At 42.0% G+C, this 12,823-nt stretch overlaps 1 long non-coding RNA gene across 3 annotated transcripts in view; it reads left to right on the top strand.

Moving 5' to 3' along the window:
• Window positions 1-11,294, top strand: part of LOC137344692 (uncharacterized) — a 50,756-nt gene extending 39,462 nt beyond the window's left edge. For all 3 annotated transcript variants that reach the window (XR_010968437.1, XR_010968438.1, XR_010968436.1), the window contains 3 exons: window positions 4,756-4,862; window positions 7,844-8,121; window positions 10,650-11,294. This is a non-coding gene — a long non-coding RNA (uncharacterized lncRNA). The remainder of the gene's footprint in view (window positions 1-4,755; window positions 4,863-7,843; window positions 8,122-10,649) is intronic.
• Window positions 11,295-12,823: the final 1,529 nt, after the last annotated feature.

Genomic DNA, 12,823 nt, shown 5'->3' with positions numbered 1-12,823 from the left:
TAGGGTCTTAAAAGAAGTGGCAGCAGAGATAGTAGATGCATTAGTATTAATTTTCTAAAATTCCCTAGATTCTGGAAGGGTCCCATCAGATTGGAAAATAGCAAATGTAACTCCTCTATTCAAGAAAGGAGGGAGACAGAAAGCAGGAAATTACAGGCCAGTTAGCTTAACATCTGTCATAGGGAAAATGCTAGAATCTATTATTAAGGAGGTTATAGCAGGGCACTTAGAAAATCTCAATATAATTAGGCAGAGTCAACAGGGCTTTGTGAAAGGGAAATCGTGTTTGACTAATTTATTCAAGCTCTTTGAGGAAGTAACAAGCAACATGGATAAAGGGGATCCTGTGGATGTGGTGTGCTTGGATTTCCAGAAGGCTTTTGACAAGGTGCCACATCAAAGGCTACTACACAAAATAAGAGCTCACGGTGTAGGGGGTAACATATTAGCATGGATAAAGGATTGGTTAGCTAACACGAAGCAGAGAGTAGGCATAAAAGGGTCATTTTCAGGTCGGCAAGATGTAACGAGTGGAGTGCCACAGGGATCAATGCTTGGGCCTCAACTATTTACAATCTATATCGATGACTTGGATGAAGGGACCGAATGTACGGTTGCTAAATTTGCTGATGACACAAAGGTAGGTAGGAAAGTAAGTTGCGAAGAGAACATAAGGAGTCTGCAAAGGGATATAGATAGGTTAAATGAGTGGGCAAAAATTTGGCAGATGGAGTATAATGTGGGAAAATGTGAACTTGTCCACTTTGGCAGGAGGAATAGAAAAGCAGTATATTATTTAAATAGAGAGAGATTGCAGAACTCTGAGGTACAGAGGGATCTAGGTGTCCGAGTACATGAATCACAAAGTTAGTATGCAGGTACAGCAAGTGATTAGGAAGGCAAATGGAATGTTGTCATTTATTGCAAGGGGAATGGAATATAAAAGTAGAGATGTTTTGCTACAGTTGTACAGAGCAATGGTGAGACCACATCTAGAATACTGTGTGCAGTTTTGGTCTTATTTAAGAAAGGACATAATTGCTTTAGAGGCGGTTCAGAGAAGGTTCACTCGACTGATTCCTGGGATGAGGGGGTTATCTTATGAGGAAAGGTTAGGCAAGTTGGGCCTAACTACATTGGAGTTTAGAAGAACGAGAGGTGACCTTATTGAAACATGTAAGATTCTGAGGGCTCTTGAAGAGATAGATGCTGAGAGGATATTTCCCCTTGTGGGAGAGACTAGAACTAGGGCCCATGGTTTAAAAATCAGGGGCGCTAAATTGGGCTGTGTAGCGCTCATTGTTTTGTCACTACACAGCCACTCTGACGTCCAAGATGGCGTCTTAGATGCGCACGCACGTTTTCAGCGTGACGTGCGCTAGATGCCATCTTGGTATAGGAGTTAGCGCAGGTGCAGATAACGAACGCTGGAATCATGTATAGAAGGGAAAAAATGGCTTCAATCAGTGTACAATGCTTATTTAAAGTGATAGACACCATTTTGGGTCTTAATGCTCAACTCAACGCATCGTCTTAACCCCAACCATCTAAACGTGTCTTAGAATGCCTGGAGGACTCCCCACCGGCACTATTTAAAGGGACCATGCAGGATTTACAGGTTAGTGGCTGGATTATTGCTTCTGCCTGCCGAGACATTTGTAACTGTTTTTGGAGGTCTCCTATTCTTTAATTCTAGGACTAGGGGGTATAGCCTAGCATTTAGAGCTAGGACGTGCAGGAGTGAAGTTAGGAAATGCTTCTACATGCAAAGGTTGGGAGACGTTTGGGAAGCTCTTCTGCAAACGGCAGTTGATGCTAGCTGAATTGTGAATTCTAAATCTGAGATTGATAGATTTCTGTGAACCATGGGTATTAGGGGATATGGGGCTAAGGCGGATATATGGAGTTAGGTCACAGGTCCACCATGATCACATTGAATGGCGGAACAGGCTCGAGGGGCTGAATGCCACTGCCACTTGCTGCACTTGCGCTACCTTCTCCTGCAAGAAAGCGGGACGTGTGTCTGGGTGATGTGCCTGTCATGTATAAATAGCTGCCATTGTGTGTGGCCTTTGAGTTGTGGGTCAGCGGCTTGCAACAGTGGTAATGTGTGAGGGTGAGAGGAAGCATCCGATTGGAAGAGTTGAGTACTAATGGAAAGAGATTGTTGGTAGGTGGGTATTGGGGGCGTTTAGCGCGTGGAGGAGTGGATGCGGCTAGTGGTGCAGTTGATAGGAGATGTCACTTGACAGTTGACCTCACTCACTGTGATCACTCATGTCAAAGCATTGAACTTCATCCTGTACTGCATCCATGTTCATGTTGCTGTGCGCTGGAATTGACTTCATCCCCTACTGCCTCCCAGTGCATTTTGGGTGTATGTCTGGAAGGCCTCTTGCTTCCCCCCCCACCCACCCCACGGATATAGGATGTCCCTCCTTCTGTCCACCTCTTGCACCAAGGCCTCTGGTGCATCAGCAGAGAACCTTGATGCATGGACTCTCAGATTAGCAGATTGGAGGATGTGGGATTTAGTGGTGCGCAACCTTTATTCAAACATAACTCATCAGTATGTAAACATAGTGATGGGACCTGCATCTGTGCTTTACGTGTGCGATGTCTGATCTCCGTTCAGACTCCGTGCAGACAGCAGGCTGTTATATTCAGCAAATAACAGGTACCAGCTACCTTTAAGAGATTTTTAACAGATTTTCTAACAGCCTTTAAGAAATTGGAGCTCCCTCTGCAGATGGAAAGTGCGAATTGCATGGAATCCTCGTTCAACGCTGATTTCCAACGCAGATTGCAGGTGAGTCCGCAGGCCTGACGAAAATCTCGTCCTGCCTGTGCAGGGACCAATGGGCGTGGGGTAATAGCGGATCGTGCTACTTCCACCCAAAAACAGGCCCTATCTAATTTTCCCCCCAAGTGGTCTCCCATTTAAGATGGAGATGAGGAGACATTTTTTTCTCTGAGGGTCATGAGTCTGTGGAACTCCCTTCCCCAGAGACCGGTGGAGGCAGGGTCATGGAATATTTTTAAGGCTGAGTTAGATAGATTCCTGATTAACAAGGGAGTCAAAGGTTATAGTAGGTAGATGGGAAAGTAGGGTTGAGGTCACAATCAGATCAGCCATGATCTTATCAAATGGCAGAGCAGGCTCGAGGGGTGGAATGGCCTACTCCTGCTGTATGTTCGTATTTGCCTATGCCCGATTTAAACGTGGGTGGTTTAAATGGTAGGAACTGTATTGTAATAGTAGGTTGGTAAAAGACAGACACTCTACATGGAAGTCCCTGTGATCTTTGCAATAACTAAGTAGTTTAAGTCTTTTTCGCGTTTGACCTTCATATAAAACCTGAAGGTAACTCGACAAAAACACTGTTGTTATAAAGGTCATGTCAGATTCCCAGCTCTGGTTATATCTTTGACATAGAGAAAAAGAATTTTTTTTATATAAAGGCAGTAATTCTTGATGCCCTGAAGGCTAAGGTAGCTGCTTTCCTCATAGAACTGTAACTACCTTTCTACGCCTGATTTAATAAAACACTGGGAAAAAGCGGAAAAAGGAAATGTGTACTAGTGTGCTATTAAAACCGAGAATTTTCAAGAAGATTCAAAAGCTAATCACAGCTCAGCTGGATATTATTTAAATAGACTTACACCAGTCTTACTACCTTTTAGTAAATGGTAACAGTTGCAAATAATAGCTTGCTTAAAAGCCATTCTGAGAAATACTCCATCTTACTTATTATGGATTGGGTCTTCTCTCTATGGTTTCTCAAGTTCCCCTTAAAAGCGTTCCATTGCACATACAGCTTCCCTTAGAGCCATTCGAAATGGGCTCTGTAGGAAAAAGGTACACCAGGTGTTCACTTAAATATTTCTGAAAGTATTCTGGAGCCTTAATGAGGCTGTGACAAAAAGGAGTAAATGTTCGTCTTTAGTGCTCCTGGCGCAAAGTTGCATGCATTGGGAACATGTATTGGGAATTCAAAAGTATGCCCTTCATGATTTTCCATTCATTAACTTTCATGGACCATGCGAAATACAGCCATCAGAAAATTGTTGGCAGAAGGAATTGAACACAAAACATGCCTAAGGCCTGCTCCCCAATTTTCCAATACCCTGCACCTGCACCTCCATTTGAAACCCTACTGGGTTATTCGACTGGATTATCTTTAAGGATTGGGAATAAAGCTATGTTCTTGATGGTTTCATCTGCGGTTGGTCACCTCCTTCAGGAGATTCCGTGTGTCAGACAGATACCTTGGAAAGGAAAATTGTAAGTGGTCTGTAGGGGAAGTAGAGTTGAGTAGCAAAATGGACATTTCTCCTATCATACCTTATTAGATAAAAATTACAACACAAAAGCAAGCCACTAGGTTCTATCTTGTGGCATACAGAAATTCTGTGATGAAGTTATTAAGTCTTCATACTTAACATATCTCTCATTTTTGTGTGGTACTTCAACTTATCATTAAGGAATCTGTCTAGTCTCATAGATTCTCTGCAATGTCCATAGCAGTAGAAGTTCTTTGGATCCCTAATGTTGCTATCTATAATCCACCGTTCTTTTGTTCTCTTACCTCTTCTAATACTCTTTTAGTTACTTTTAATTGACTTTTTTTGTAAAAAGCAAAAATTTCCCTTACCCATTTTACTCTGCCAATTCTTTCCTCTCCTCTGGGCACTGACTGCTTTTTCAGGTGTCATTTCACAGCCAGCAATCACCCTCTTGCATCTCTCCAACAGATCATCATTCATACTTGAGCCTTGACAGTGATCATCAGCAGGCTATTTGACAACAGGGCATCACCATCAAGCCACAGGTGGTGAAACCAATCTTCTTGTATTCTGAGGTACCTCTATCTTATAAGATATATCTTAAATTTAAAGTTTTTTTCCTCCTTCTGCACGAATACCTGATATTTTGGATCCTCATTGTTCACGTGACCTTAACTATGACCAGTTAGTGAACAGCTCCATATACAATGACACAAATTGCAATCCTTTCTGGTCTTGGATACCATTGGAAAGATGTCCAAGCTGAAAACTTTTAGAACTAGTCAAGTACTGCTGTATCCTCCATTGGTATTGAAGTTTCTTAGGGTCTGATGCTTCCCCATTCAAATCCAGGACTGGAACTGATGTTGAGCTACATTGCTGCCTACCCTGTTCTTTTAGAATATAAACAGCAGATGAAACTCAGGAATTTTGATCAAAGAAAAGGCTTCCTGCAATTCCAATGTTGGGAGTTGGAAAATGGAATGGAGGCCACTTTGAGTATTGCAAGGACTGTTGGCCATTTTGATAACTTTAGATAATTGGAAGAATTGCAGAAATACAATCTGTTAAATTTAATAATGTGGGAGTAGTGTGGGTGCAGCTGGCAGTCATTAAAAGTAAGGCAATGTTTTAGTCCTTGTGTAAACAAATACAGCAAGGAAATTAAATGATGTATGCAAGATCCAAATTTCTTTTATTATGTTTTTTAATTTATTGCAAATGTAGGAACAATTCATAAAAGTTGCACGATCTGCAGGAAAATAGGCTAAGGCTGGTGAAAAAAAATATTTTTTTCACAGACTCTAATTATGATTGAATTCTTCAAAGTAAAGGTGTGGTATAATGAGATCAGCAAGTAGCACTAATAACCCTTGTAGATCTCAGACCCATCAACAATATCTTATGATCTATGAACAATTATCACAATTACAGCCACAAAAATCCTCCCACACTAATGTTTGTGCCATCAGACGTGTGCTGAACCTGAAGTGACAAGGAAATGGTAACAGATTACATAAGCTTGAAAATGTTGTGCTGGAAATGAGTGTCTGTACTGTAATTAAAGATTTTTCATTAACTCTTTGAATAATAACTATCCACAGATTTATTAAAATATTTTGAAGTTTGTTCTCACTGTCCAGCTACCGTACGCCTAGAATAAAAAAAGCACAATCTTCCATATATATAGCGACTTTCCCATCGTCAGGATGTCCCAAAGTGCTTCACAACCAATAAATTATTTTTCAAGTGCAGTCACTGTTGTTCTGCAGACAGCCAATTTGCACATTCAAGGTCCCACACACAACAAATAAGATAAATTACCAGAAATGTTTTTCTGGTGTTGGTTGATGGATGAATATTGACTAGGACACTGGATGAACTCTACTCCTCTTCAAAAAGAACCTTTGACTTACTGGAATAGACAGAGAAGGGCTTGGTTTAACATCTCATCCTAAAGACTGCAGTGCTGGAGATGGGCTTGAACCCACCACACCCACACCGCCTTCTGACTCAGAGCCAAGAATACTACCGCTGAGCCACACTGATACAGTTAGGTTCCATCTTTCTTTCTGGTATGGGGAAAGAAGAAGAATCTTCAACACAAATTTTCTCAAACAGCCTGAGCAGGTAGCAATACTACTATCTCTCATATTCTAATGCTAATTCCTGCAAGGAAGACAAAGTCCTTGTGAAGACAAAGTCTCATCTCCACCGTGATGAAATCATCCATCATGTACTGTGGCACTTTCACCATGCTGGTGACAGACTAAGGACAGGTTTGGCAGCCCAAAACTCAGCATCCATGAGATGTCATGAGCCATGAGAACAGCAGAATCGTGTACTACTAAAATTTGTAACATCATAGACCAGGCATACCTTAGAACTTAGTGAAACTATTACATAGGGATACCTGAGATGCTAAACATCAAAAGCAGCAGGCTGTAGACTGATCTAAGCAGTCCCAAAACCTATAGACTACAGCAAAGCTTTGTACCTCATCCACATCCTGCTGAGAATGGTGGTTGACAAACAAACAACTCAAAGAAGCAGGTGGTCAATAAACATCCCCATGCTCAACCATGGTGGAGCTTAGCACTTGAGATCAACAGACAAGGCTGAAGTGTTTGCAAGTGTCTTCAGCCAAAAGGACAGTCCTACTCAGCCTCTTCCTGAGATGCATAGATGCCAGTGTCCAGCTAATTTGGTTCACTCAATATGACATTAAGAAGCAGCAGAATTCACTAGACACAGCAAGACTATGAGCCCTGACAACATCCCTGCTGTAGGGCTGAAGAACTGTGCACAGATTAGCTGCCCCATACCCAACCTGTTGCAGTGTAGCATTGACACTGGCATTTACCCGATAATGTGTCCTATCCACAAAAAACACCATAAAAATAACCCAGCCAATTTCCACCATATCGACCCCCTCCCACTCATCAGAAAATGATGGAAGGAGTCAGCAATAGTGTCGACAAGCAACACCTATTCACCAATAACTTGCTCACTGACCTTCAGTTCAGGTTATGCCAGAGCCACTTGGTTCCAGGCCTCATCGTAGCCTTAGTCCAGACATGGATACAAGGGCTGGATGCAAGGGGAGAGGTGACAGTAGCTTGATTTCAATAGAAAAGAAAATCGGTCATGGGCTGCCGATTTGCTGTGAGCCCATTCTACAATACTGGCATTGGCCAATTTCACCCCCTCAGTTTAATTACATTTTAGATTTTTTTTATATCCCGAGACTGTTTTAATCTTCTATAGAAAATTCTTGCATTTATATAACACCGTATCATATCTCTCAGCAGACCACATAAAACAAATTACTTTACATGGAAGGATTGTGATGTATACAAATGCAGCAGTCATTTTGCACACAGCAAGATCTCACAAACAACAAAAGCCCCGATATTAACGATAAGGCGGGCTCCGAGCGCGGTGGGGTGGGGGTGGGGTTGATGGTGGGACTTGTGTGCGCAAAACCAGGAAGAAAATTTAGTGGGTCGGGATGTCCGATTTTAATTTGATTGCCTAATTAAATTTTTCCTTCCAGGTTTTGCATCTCCAAGCTTCGTCAGTGGGTGTGATGTGCACTCGCATAACGCAATCTCATATCGACTATTTAAAGGGCCAATGCAAAGATGGAATTTTGAGGAGCTAGGAAGGAGACGGTGAGAGTTAGTCAAGTTGGATTCAAAGCGAGCAAGGCCACCATCCAGATTTAATGATGCTTCCCTTGACATACTGCTGGATGCAGTCAGGAGCAGGAGGGAGAACATTTTTCCCAGCAATGGGGAAAAGGCTGAAGTGTGGTCGGAGGTGGCTGAGGAGGTGAGCAGCAGAAGCAGTGTGTTCTGGTCTTGGATGTAGTGCAGGAAGCGGTTTAAAGTGGTAACAGGGCACTTAGAACATCATAATATGATTATCCAGAGTCAACATAGTTTTATAAAAGGGAAATTGTGTTTGACAAATTTATCAGAGCTTTTTGAGGATGTAACGAGCAGGGTAGAGAAAGGGGAACCAGTGGATGTAGTACATTTCAATTTTCAAAAGGCAACACATAAAAGGTTGTTACGCAAAATAAGGGCTCATGGAGTTGGGGGTAACATATTAGCATGGATCGAGGATTGGTTAACAGACAGAAAACAGAGTAGGGATAAACGGGTTATTTTCAGATTGTCAGGCTGTAACTAGTGGGGTGCCGCAAGGATCAGTGCTTGGGCCTCAGATCTATTTACAATCCATATTAATGACTTAGATTGTAATGTATCCAAGTTTGCTGACGACTTACTTTCCCAAAGCTAGGTGGGAAAGTAAGTTGTGAGGAGGACACAAAGAGTTTGCAAAGGGATATAGTCAGGTTAAGTGAATGGGCAAGAAGGTGGCAGATGGAGTATAATGTGGGGAAATGTGAGGTTATTCACTTTGGTAGGAAGAATAGAAAAATAGAATATTTTTTAAATGGTGAAAAACTATTAAATGTTGGTGTCCAGAGAGACTTGGGTGTCCTAGTACAAGAAAAACAATGGGCTCAATTTTCCAGGGAAATTGCGGGTGCGTTGGGGGCAGGGGGGGCTCCGAAAATCGGGGAAATCCCGATTGGGTTCAGAACCCGGCTCCAACTGCAGACTTCTGGGTTCCCCATTGACGCGTCTGGGTGCTCGCGCGCCTCCCGAATGCGGAAGTCCCACTGGCAATTAAAGTGGGCGGTATGATACTTGACACAGTTGTTTAGATAGTTTAAGTACTTGCAGTACTTAATTTTCTCCAAATTTTGGTAGGGGTGCGATTTTGAAGCATCCTCAGTGTGTTTCCCATGCTGTGGGAAACACTCCATGTTGCAACAGACGTGTTTCAGCCAGCAGGAGATTCAAATGCTTCTTTGACAGATAGGGAGAAAAGGTCACTTATTGTAACAGGGCACTCAGTTCTTTCAGACAAAGTTTTGGCTGCGAGATCTTTGTGTTTTCACTGAAAATTCTTGTTTTCCACTCAAAATTCTTCTGTTCACACATATTTAACTACTTTGCGGAACCCCTCAAACTCACACCGTCAGGATGGGGGCGCCATGGCTACTACATCCGAGGACGAGTAACATCACCAGCCTCACTAGGCACAGCGCCCATCTCCGCCACTTGGAATTCCACAACACAGTGGTGCACCACAGGCATCTGCACAAGAGCACAGAGGGCAACAACAGAGAGGGGTGCTGCATGAAGAGGCCCCATCCGCATCTGCCACCTATATGGAGGAGGAGGAACCCATGGGTAGGGCAGCGGCTCACGTGGCTGCTCGTGACGCCAGAGAGTCACTGATATGTGAATGATTCTCCTAACATCAGGGAGTGTGAACAATCCAGTCTTCACACCACGTGGAAAGAGCAGCGCCCACACTAGGCCGCCCACCCCTCCCTGTACAAAACAGTCCTGCAACTACACATGCACCCACTGTAAAGTGACCCAAAGAGTGGCATCAAGTGTCGTCGTTCATGGTGAACCTCATGAAAGGGCCCTATCACAAAAGCCAGTCAAGAATGGGCAAGATGTGGCAGCAGTGGTGACAATCACAAAATTTAATGTCACCTTAACAAAAATTAAATATAAATAAAAAACATTACAGTCTGTCAAACACCCTTGTGTATACCCTTTGTGCTCACAAAACCTTCGCCTTTCTCTTACGACTACTTCTACGTGGTGCATCCCCTGTGGCTACAGCAGAGGTAGTTGCAGGTTTCTCATGTTCATGCCCTGACTGCTTAGATGCTTTGGGCCTATGCTCACTGGGTTTTGGAGCCTGTGAGGGCCCCTCCAAAGACTGCTCCATCTGTACCTGTGCCAGGGCAGACTCCGCACATTCACTTAAGTTTTAACAGCACCCATTCTTCACTTTCTATGCACTGCTTCACCTCCCCATTTATCCATTCACTGCTGCCACTCACCCCCAATCCTTATGCAATGTGATGCATCTGTTTGACAGTCACCCTCACTCAATCCACTGCATCCATTGACTGAATATGTGACCTTCAGTTACTCACAGGTCAGTTCTTTCGCCCCTTGTAGGAGAAGCGAGCACAAAACGCAAGGGAGATGCAGAAGATTGGAGGTGGCCTGCCACAAATTATGCAGCTCATAGATGCAGAGGAGGACGCCATGGAGATAAGTGGCACATCTGCGTCCCTTTCAATCGGGGATGGAGAGACTGGCAACTCGCAGATGCCTGATGACAGAATTAAAAATATCTCTGATACTCAGGCTGATTTTATTTCATCAATGACTGAACTAAGAGAAACCTGAGTATGGTGATTGTCAAGCTTGTTACTTTGCCAGGACTAATTCATATCTGCTTCCTTTGTCTTCCAGGGCCGTCATGCATGGACATGCCTGACGACGATTTCCAGTGCCAGTCTCTAGCTGAACCTTCGAGCTATTAGGGCATTCCAGACAGCAATGTATACGGCTGGTCTGTTGATGGGATCTTCTTCTTCTTCTTCCTCCTCCATCAATGTTCTCGTCATCAGAAGATGATTGATGAGCACCTTGGTTGTCCTCCATCTCTAATCCTCTCTGCTGCACAATGTTGGTAGTATTAGCTGATGTTCACAATTCCATGCCCTTCTTCAAATAGTGCCATGGGATCTGAACAGGCAAGCAGGATGAAATGACATCACATCTGAAACACAACATCTCCAACAACGCTATACTCCCCCAGTACTGCACTGAAGTGCCACCTAGATTAAGTGCTCACATCTTGGACTGGGGCTTGGACCTACACCTTTTGCTTCAGGTGAGAGTGCTGCCAACTGAACCAAAATGACACTTTTTTGAAATCCTCTCTCTCAGGCCTTGAAGTTTGAATTTTACTGAGAATCAAATTACACCTGGACTATCCCCTTTTGTGAAAATACTTTGTGTAATACCTACCTGTCACTGAGAACCGCCTCCTTATCTGTCAAGTACATGTCCTTGAAAAAAAGATTCTTAATAAAAGATAATTGCTATTTTAAAGATTGTGCAAAAAGTCTGTTGGAAACAAATATATTTTATTTCTAATAGCTGGTGAGAAAGATTGTTTAGAAAAATGCTTAATACAGAAAAGTGCATGAAACTCCTGCAATAGGACCTGTTCCCCAGTTTTTAATTAATTTGGCAGACATGCTGCATTGTTTCTTCCTGTCCAGAAAGGTTATATCAAATGATTCTCTACTCATTCCAAATCTGGAGTAATATTTCCACAATTTATAATTGAAGAGGTTTTTTTTTAAATTGGAGATTGTGCAAGTGAAAAGGTAGATTGCTTTTTATTTTGTCATTTTGCTACAAGGGACGAATTCCCATTACAGCTGCAATTCCCCTTCATTCTTTCCTTCACAGAGGAGCAGAAGGAATGTATTCAATTTGGTTATTCTATTTGCAAACAATTTTTTTGAAGGAAAAAAATAAAAGGTCAATAAATATATATTTTTAATAACTATGCAACTAAACTTACCTCAGCTTTAAAGTCTAAATGTTTACATATTGGAAATCTATCAAAACATAACAGATAAACTTTCATCATTAAAAACTAGAATAGTTGCAGAGAAAACTAACCACTGATTATAAAAGACAGTTAATTTAGTAATGGCTAAAAATTACTGCAGTGCAAATTAATGCAGCTGGCCTGGCTATTTAGAGAAGAGTACTTGGAGTAGAATTAATGTAATGAAATCATTCAGCTAAGGCATGCACCAGATATAATAATATACATGTTCATCTTCTGGTAATGATGTACTTCGTGATAGGGGTATGTGCTCATTTCATTCAGATTTAATCAATCAAATATGTTTTCTTTTGTCTATTTGCTATTACTTGTAATTTTTTTTCCTAATCACATTTAAACTTCTTGTTAGAGCTAAATTCTATTTTAATGTGCATTTTGCACTACATTTTGCTTTCCTTACCATTTATTTACTTGCGGGGACATTCTATGCATTTTTTGTGTCAAAATGAACTAAACATTTAGGGCCAGGTGATGATTCTAATAATAAAAAATGGCTCATTCTTTATTTCACCGTGCAGTACAGTAAATGAGGAGGCAAACTACAAAATGTGGAATATTGTTTTATCAAATTCAAATGGGTTATGGATATTAGCAGTGTAGGTAATTCAGACACTATAAGAGCAGCCAAGGGCAACAATCATAAACGTCCAAAGCCTTTTCTCAAATAACCATTGCTCAGGAAGATGCAATACTACGTCAGCCCCCAAGCAGTGCCACAGTAACAATACAAAGGCATTCTTTCATATTAATGACTTCCATCAACTCTACCAACGTGCCTCACCTTTCCTGAGGAACTGTTAAGTCTACAATAACAGGAAAGCACTCCATTCTATGAGTCTACAAATGAAAGGTGATGTCAATATCATTACTGATATATATGCAATCTAACCTAGCAGTAGGCATTACTAATTTATTCTTGCATAACTTGGCAAGCGGCAGGACATTTCTCCAAGAACAATTGGCCAGTGGGTGACCGTTAGATAAATTAGTAACCTCC

This window comes from Heptranchias perlo, chromosome 27, assembly GCF_035084215.1.
Source record: "Heptranchias perlo isolate sHepPer1 chromosome 27, sHepPer1.hap1, whole genome shotgun sequence".
In the NCBI taxonomy this organism is placed as follows: Eukaryota; Metazoa; Chordata; class Chondrichthyes; order Hexanchiformes; family Hexanchidae; genus Heptranchias; species Heptranchias perlo.
Note: the sequence above shows the minus strand (reverse complement) of the source record. Positions and strands in the feature narration are given on the sequence as shown.